This window comes from Canis aureus, chromosome 34 (genome assembly GCF_053574225.1).
Source record: "Canis aureus isolate CA01 chromosome 34, VMU_Caureus_v.1.0, whole genome shotgun sequence".
NCBI classification, from domain to species: domain Eukaryota; kingdom Metazoa; phylum Chordata; class Mammalia; order Carnivora; family Canidae; genus Canis; species Canis aureus.
Genome location: NC_135644.1, coordinates 33118522 through 33127114, shown reverse-complemented (window position 1 = coordinate 33127114; position 8593 = coordinate 33118522). Strand labels below are relative to the sequence as shown.

Below are 8593 nucleotides of genomic sequence, written 5' to 3'. Positions count from 1 at the left end.
AGCCTCACCAAAGGCCCTGACAAGGCTGGGGTCTTCTGTCCGCATGGACGCATACCCATATTTCCCAAAGACTAGACCAGGGGTCCTGAGGAAGTCAGCGTTCTTTTGTGTGGACATGACCACACGTACAACCAAAATGTCACTGAGGGTACTGAGGAGGCCGTGGCTCCTGTCACTCTGAATGCGGCCCCCAGCTTCCAGAAGCCTCAACTTATATCCTGAGGGGCCTGGGAGTTTCTGCCAGAGTGGATGCGGTGCCACATCTTCCTGAACCCTCCCCGCGGGTCCTGAGGTGGCCCAGGGGCTCCTGTCAGCGTGGATGGGGGCCCACAATATCCTGAAGCCTCCCCGCGGGTCCTGAGATAGCTCAGGGTTTCCTATCAGGGTGTATGCGGGCCAACATCTTCCTGAAGCCTCACCGAGGGTCCTGAGAGGACCGGTGCTCCTGTCAGCGTGAACACGGCCCAATATCCCCCTTTAGACTCCCTGCGCGTCCTGAGGAGGCTGTGGCTCATCAGGGTGGATGCGTCCCCATGTCTTCATCAGGCTTCCCCAGCACAGGCTGCCTCCTATTAGTGTAGGCAGACGAGGCCCACTGCACCTGCATGCACCCTATGTGAGGCCTGCGCTTGGGCGCCCCCTTTGAGATGCTAGGCGCTGCAGGAGGCTGTGCAGGAGGCGGCTTGCTGGTGCAGGCGGCCGCACCTGCCTCCTTCCAGGCTCCAGCTGTGGCCTGTTAGCATTGGAAATGTCTCACTGAAAAGGAGCCCAACACCCGGCTTCCCCGGAAATACTTAAGGACAAGGAATTGGAGCCCACAGACTGCAAAATGAAATGTGGACCAGACTTTAGCAAGTCCTGCAAAATTCACTCAACTCCCTTCCACTGTGGGCGGGACTGCGGGCTGGTGCAGCCGCCGTGGAAACAGTATGGAGGCTCCTCGGGAAGTTACAAATACAGACGCCCTGCGACCAGCAGGTGGAGGGCCTGGAGCTGACTCCGAAGATACAGATACAGTGAGACTCGGGGCACCTGCACCCCAATGTCCACAACAGCCAGGTCCACAGTAGCCACACTGTGTGAGGTATCTCGGTGCCCTCAAGCAGATGATGAATAAAGAGGATGGGAGATAGATGATGGTCATAGAGAGAGGAATGGTGCTCAGGTATCAAAGAGAAGGAAATCTTGCCATTTGCAATGACGTGGATAGAACTAGAGAAATCATGTTAAGTGAAATAAGTCAGTCGGGAAAGAGAATGACTGTGGGTGTCATTCATAGGTGGAATTAAAGAAGCAAAGCAGATGAACATCTGTGAAGGGAAGGAAAAACAAATAAGATGAAAACAGATGCAGGAAATACAGACTCTTAATTATAGGAAACAAACTGAGGGTCGCTGGAGGGTAGGGGACAGGTGAGGGGATCACAGCGGACCGGCATGAAGGAGGGCACGTGATGTCACGTGCACTGCTGTTATCTCAACTGGTGAATCCCTGAATTCTTCCTCTGAAAGTATAATACACTATCCGTTAATTAATTGGGTTTAAATTAAGTTAAAAAATCAGTGGTATCAGTGCTCGCTTCGACAGCACATATACTAAAATTGGAACGATACAGAGAAGATTAGCATGGCCCCTGCGCAAGGATGACACGCAAATTCGTGAAGCGTTCCATATTTTTGTGAAAATGAAACCCTAAATAAACTAGTATGAAACAAAAAAAAAATCAGTGGTATCAGAGCACAATTCCTTCTAGAATCTCTGTTCTGCTCCTTCAGCTTATGCCGGGACCACCCCCCTTGAGTCTGGTTTGTTTAAGTAGGCTCCACGCCTCATCCATGGCCCAGCCCAGGGCTAGAACTCACGACCCTGAGATCAGGACAGGAGGTGAGGTCAGGTGTCGAATGCTTAACTGACAGCCAGCCGGGGGCGCGAGAACAACACTGCTATATCCTGTGTCTCTGTGACATCGTTTGAAATGGAAAGTGCCATGTCCCTCTCTGGCCTGCTCCTCCAATACTGATTTGCTGTCCGGGGTCATTTAGGGGGGCGGATGGATGTTATGGGTTTTTTTTTTCCTATTTCTAAGATCTGCGACCATGATTTTGATTGGAATGACATTGAAACTGAGGGTGGCGTCAGGAACTGTGGACATTTTCACAAGATGAGGCTCCCACCCCCGAGCCCAGTAAGGCCTCCCATGCCCTGGTATGGCTCAGTGCACAAGTCTTGTGCTCCTTTGTTTCTGTCTCATTATTTATTCTCTGTGATGCTCCTGAGAAGGGAGTCACGTCCCTCATTTCCTTCCTGAGTGCTCATTGTCGGGAAACAGCAAGGCTATTCTGCTCTGTAGGGTCAGTTTGTGTCCCCTGACTTTACTGAACTCACTCCTTAGTTCTAACAGGCTTGATGGAGGCTCTCGACTTTCCTTTTTCTAGTACCACGTCTTCAGCATACAGGGACAGTGTGAGTTTCCCTTCCAGTTGTGGAATCTTTGCTGTTTACAGCTTAATGTCCTAGAAAGCCCGACAATAGAATAAAAACTGAGTCCAGGCAAAGGGCAGGAAGCCCCTATTAGAATGAGAACAGAGCTCAATCCCTAGAAGGCCCCATATCAAAATGTGAACAGAACTTGAGGAATTGCTCCAGCCCTCCTGGAGGTCCCGAGACCAGCACTTAAAACTAAGCTAAAACCCACCTCGGGGTCCAAGTCCCTGCTCCGCTATGTCGGGTGTCCTTGGACACAAGCTCGAGCTTGTAAATAAACCCTCGTGTGTTTGCATTGGTGTCGGCTTCTCGGTGGTTTCTCGGATTTGCAATCTTGGGCAAAACAGTCTGAGAAAAAAAACAAAACCAAAAGAAGCTCGGAAGCAGGCAGAGTAAAAGCAAGGTTCTGAGAGAAGCAGTGGAGACCCGGGTATGGCAGGTCTTTTGTATAGGCCCTTGCAGAAGGGGGGTGGCGGGGGTAGGGGTGGGGGTGGGGGTGGGGAGCGATGCTCAGCCCCAGAGCCAGAGGACTCAGCGTCCCCACCCACATCCCCCCCATCAGGAGAGTCTCAGGGAGCAGCACAGCGCCGCCCACTGGAGGCCAGAGGCGCTGACGCCCACCCAGCCTCTGACCCCACAGTTGCATCTCCCAGGCAGATGTGCAACTAAGAATCAGCGCCTTGGCCCATCCTGAGACCATGAACAGACCACTCACTGCCACCAAGTTGTCGGACCACAGAGGTTGCAGAGCTTCAGCTCTGCCTGAAAAGTAGGGTCTAGCTTCCTTTGTTCTTTGTGCTTTATTTTCATTTATTTTCTTGATTCTTTTTTATTAATTGCCTTATTTTAATTTTTCCGTATGTACCTTACATATTTCTTATTTTTACTATCATGGTACTTTAATTGTGTTTCTTATTTTGGAATTTAGAATCTTTAACAAGCAGGCCAAAATAATCTGGTGTTTTTTATTTTGGGAGGGTAGTTGTTATTGTTTTTCTTGGTTTTCCTTTTTCTTCCTTCTTTCTTTTATGGAAAAAATAATAATATGGAGAAATTCAACTCCATAAAATAACATGAGGTAGTACTCACAGCCAGGAAGTTCATCAATACACATATATGATGTCTAATTACAGTTTAAAACAATGATTATAAAGGTAGCAGCTGGGCTGGAAAAAGAGCACAGAAGAAAACTAGAGAATTCCTACTGTAGAAATAAACGAACTAAAATCTAGTCAGGCCAATGTTAAAAATGCTATAACTGAGATGCAGTCCCAAGTGGAAGCCTTCAAAACAAGAAAGGTTATGGACCACAGAGGCAGACATAGGGAACTCAGCCACTTATTAAAACAATAACATTCATATCATAGGAGACTCAGATGATGAAGAGAGAGAAAAGGTGGGCCTTGCTCAGCCATTAGAAAAGACAAATGGCCACCATTTGATTCAATGTGGATGGAACAGGAAGGTATCATGCTGAGTGAAGTAAGTCAATCAGAGAAGGACAAACATTGTATGTTCTCATTCACTTGGGGAATATAAATAAGAATGAAAGGGAATATAAGGGAACGGAGAAGAAATGTGTGGAAAATATCAGAAATGGAGACAGAACATAAAGACTCCTAACTCCGAGAAATGAACTAGGGGTGATGGAAGGGGAGGAGGATGGGGGTGGGGGTGAATGGGTGACGTGTACTGAGGGGGGCACTTGACAGGATGAGCACTGGGTGTTATTCTGTATGTGGGCAAATTGAACACCAATAAAAAATAAATTTATTATTAGAAAGAAAGAAAGAAAAAGTGGCATCTGGGTGGCTCAGTCAGTTAAGCTTCTGCCTTAGGCTCAGATCAGATCCAGGTCCCAAGGCAGGCTCCCTGAAGCAGGGAACCTGCTTCTCCCTCTCCATCTGCCCCTCTCGCTAATGGTTTTTCTCTCCTCTCTCTCTCAAATAAATAAATAACATCCTGAAAAAGAAACAAACAGAAGGAAGAGAAATCTCCCATGTAGTAGAATTTCAAAGAAGTTGTCCAGACATTCCACCCTCAAGTTGATTAGCATAGCTTCCCACTCTTATGTGTGGAATACACATAGTAACTTCCTTCTACAAAATATAATATGAAAACCTTAATATAAAAATAAAAAAAAATAATAATAATAAAATCACTTTACCTTGGAGAAATCTGACAAACACTACCTCAGCAAGATGATCAGATCAATACCAAGACTGATAAATCATGTTGATAATATCTATCCTTTATATGATATAATAAAAATGGCATATCTCTCTGTATATAATCCACAAAAACAGTTCCATGATGAGATAAACAACAGACATGTCCCAACTGAGGTAAATTTTACAAAATACTCTACTTCTTAAAGTGTTCCAGTTCAACGACAACAAGGAAAGGCTGAAACACTGTCACAATCCAGAGGAGCCTAAGAAAACACGAGTACAAATGGAATGTGATATGAAGGATAGTAACTTAGCAAAATCTAAGGAAATCTGAATAACGTATGGTCTTTGGTTAATGCGACTATTTTAATATTGATTCTTTAGCTAATCTTTGTACCGGACTAATATAACACCACAGTCATATCCCTGCCCCACGCCATCCACCACCACACAACCGGCCCCCAGCAAGGACCCAGTGCAGCTGCCCCCCTGTGGGACATGCTCAGCCTCCCCAGTGTTCTCTGGATACCCTGCTCCCATCAGAAGCCCGATTGTCCCATAGAGAACCCAGGGCTCGCAGGGAGGAGGGAAGGCAAGGATCCCTGAAATGGTGGGTGCAGGTGAGTGTGCAGAGGACACATTGGGCCCTGCTTACGCCCACTATCCCTTCTGGAGGTCGGCACACCCTGCACAGGACACCAGCCCCTAACCCAAAGGGACATGGGCTGACCTGGCCCCGCGCTCTGTAGGGGCTGAGGTGACTTGAGCCCCACCCAGGCCAACACAAAGACTAATGGGATCCAGGCCCCCATGGTCCTGGCTAGCCCTGGATTCTGGCCCCAGGCTGAGTGAGCCCTCTCACAGCTGGACGTGGCCTCTTGGGCCCTGTGTGTGCCCCACAGATCCAGGTCACTGACCTAGGGCAGGCTGGGGGATCCCGGGACAACCCAGGGTGGGGAGAGGATGGATAGGCCGGTTGGCCCCGCTCGACCCCACACCAGGAGGCCAGCTCCAGGTATTGGGTATTGGGGCCCCAGAGGGCCTAAGGCCGGGGTCCAGCTGCCCTGTAGGTCCCAGTCAGGAGCCATGAGCTGCAGGTCTAGGTCATCTCTGCTGTCCTCAAAACAGTCACTCAGGCTGAAATCTCAGGACACACGCCCCCACCCGGAGTTCACACATGACCCCACAATATGGACTCTAGCACCCGCCCCCCCACACTGTGTGATTCTTGCCCTCCCCTAAAGGACAGAAAGGTCTCCCTCCCCAGGGGAAGGTGCTCATTAGGCTCTGAGCCCCTTTGCTGTAAAAAGTCAATAAAGTTTTGTGGTGCGAAAATACATAGCCAGGCCATTTCTGTGTCTCCCAGAACTCTGCATGGGGCGTGGAGAGATACCCAGAGAGGAGGAGGGGGCACCATCCAGGACCCAAACAACCCTTGCAGGGGCGCCGCCAGGTACACACAGCTGACGTCCCCACGTGCCTTCCAGGGGGGGCCAGATGCCAGGGTCACGACCCACAGACTTTCCTGGGACTCAGGCTCTGCCCACTGGGCCAGGAGGGGCTGGGACAGAGTGACAGCCAGGGAGCTTCAGGTCACCAGGGTCTGTGCAAAGCGACCTGGGAGGTCTGTGCTGCCTCTGTCCTGATGAACGGGGATGGCCGAGTTCCAGGGCACTTATTCCCCTCCCCGCATCCCCGTACCTGTGTGCCTGGGGCACAGAGGGCCTGTGTGGCGGTCAGCGTGGCCCTGGAAGGGATGCCAGGACACCAGACCCTGGTGTTGTGCCCAAGATTGTAAATCAGGGGAACCAACAAGGAGCCCACACTGATGGAAACTCCCGAGGGTTTCTTTACAAGCTGGAGCTTGGGTCTAATTGCACCCAACACAGCGGAGCAGGGACGTGGATCCCGAGACTAAGAGGCATAGCAGCTTTATAGGGGCCAGTGGCACATGGGATTCGCAGAAAGTTGCACGATCATGCCGGTCCACAAGCTGGTGGCTGATTGAATTACACCTTACGCTATAGTATCCAATTGAGCTGGCCTATTACTTTGGTCAGAATCGTCGCACAGTTTTGGGGGACACAAAGCAGGGTTACATTGTTATAAGCCGATTTCCGATTAGGGTGTGCCCAGCGGCCTGACTAGGGTGGGGCAGCACCTTAAGCAATAAGCAGGTCATGTGGGGGTCATAGGGGAGGTGGCAGGTGTAGCACAAAATGGAATCAGTCCTGCTCTGCTTGTCCAGGAGTAGGGGATTTTTGTTAACTTTCCTGGGTCCCACACTTGCAGCTCATGCACCTCGGCTACCCTGACCAGGTGGACTCAGCGTGCACACCTTGTGGTGCTGGATCTCTCACACCAGCGTGTGGAGAGCACCCTCCATTCCCTAGTGAGTAGGGGCTGGGTGAGCATGGGGATCGCCACAAGGCCAGGCAGCACAGGGGACCGAGAACCCCAGCCCTCACCCCAACTCGACTCCCACACACAGGCAGCAACAGGGCTCTCCGCCATGGGCAGCTCCTCAGGATCTCCCCGAGGCAGCGCTGATATCTGGCTCCCTGATGGAGAGGCATCGGGAAGAAGAGAAGCAGCCTGTGCTCAGCGGGACTCCCTGCTGGACATGGGAATTTGGCCGAGTCGGATCTTCAAGCTCAGCTGACCCTCCAGAGGAAAGTCACTGCAGGAGCGAGCCCCGAGTAAGCAAGGAGAGCCCAGCTATCTGCCCAGCGCCAGCACCAGAAATGATGTTGTGCCAACCATTTCGGCATTTGGGTGACCCGGCCAGAGGATTAGATAGCTGCACTTGATATCTGAATGTGATAGACACACACACAACCCAAAACCAACAAAAGTCGGAATCCTCCAATGTTGTCAAACAGCAGTCGGATGGTTACATACACGACGCTGTGGTCCCCAATAGGATACATGGAAGACGCTATAAACCATGACTGCAGAGGTACTGGAGGCACGGAGATGTGCCTGCTGGGTTTCAAAAAGGAGCACAGAGAGGTTGGAAGCATCCTACGGACGGGGTGCCCCTCCTAGGAAAGGACACCAGGTCCCTGTGAAGGCTACAGATGGTGAAATCTGTCCTCCTCTCTTTCAGCTTCTGGTTTTCCTCCTCTTTTGTTCTTCTTAATTCTAGTTTAGCCTCCACCCTGCATCCAAGACAATGACCAAAGAGGCTTCGTTTTGACATCGCGTCCCAAAGGAGACCGAGCTCTCGCTACCGGGTTCAGAAATGGTCATTGCCTAGGTGCATGCTGATCCCCCGAAGTCGTGGCTTCACGGCTCTTCTCTCCCTGCAGAACGAGGGGAACCACAGGTCTTACAGTGAAAGACGCCCACTTACACTGAGGCAGGACTATCCCTTGTGGAGGACGTCATCTGGGCTAAGTAGTACAAGCGGGGCGATCAAGAATAGTTCGCAGGTGAGACATAAGCAAACACTTACCTTTGATGTCATGCTTTATTTGTTCATCCATTTATTATTTGTGAAATATTTTCATTTCATGTCCTCTCTATACCCAACATGGAGTTCAAACTCACAACCCTGAGATCATGATCCCCCAACCAGGCCAGCCAGGTACCCCACTGCCATGTTTCATAACTCTTTGCTTCCTTGCCTATCTCTGCATTGAACTGGAACATTAAGTCCTGGACGGGAAGCTTTAGTTACCTCCAAATCCTAGAACGTTCTCACTGTATCCCAATCCTAGATTGACATTTACCATTGAATAGCACTTTAAATAAATAGTAAAATAACTACTACTGTAAAGGAAATTATCAACTTTTCACGTGTGTGGCCCTGCTTCCTGGGCTCCCAGGGAAGCTATGGTTTCTTTCACATTGATCAGGTCCAAATGACTCCACCACACCTCAAAGCGTGGGCTCAGTTTCTGCCCTGACACATGCAAGACCCCTGCTTCATTTAA

The 8593-nt window shown here is 50.1% G+C and overlaps 1 non-coding gene across 1 annotated transcript; it reads left to right on the top strand.

Annotated features, from left to right (window-relative positions):
• Positions 1-1571: 1571 nt before the first annotated feature.
• On the top strand, positions 1572-1678 carry LOC144304994 (U6 spliceosomal RNA). Its single transcript, XR_013372028.1, has one exon. It is a non-coding gene; the product is annotated as a U6 spliceosomal RNA (small nuclear RNA).
• Positions 1679-8593: the final 6915 nt, after the last annotated feature.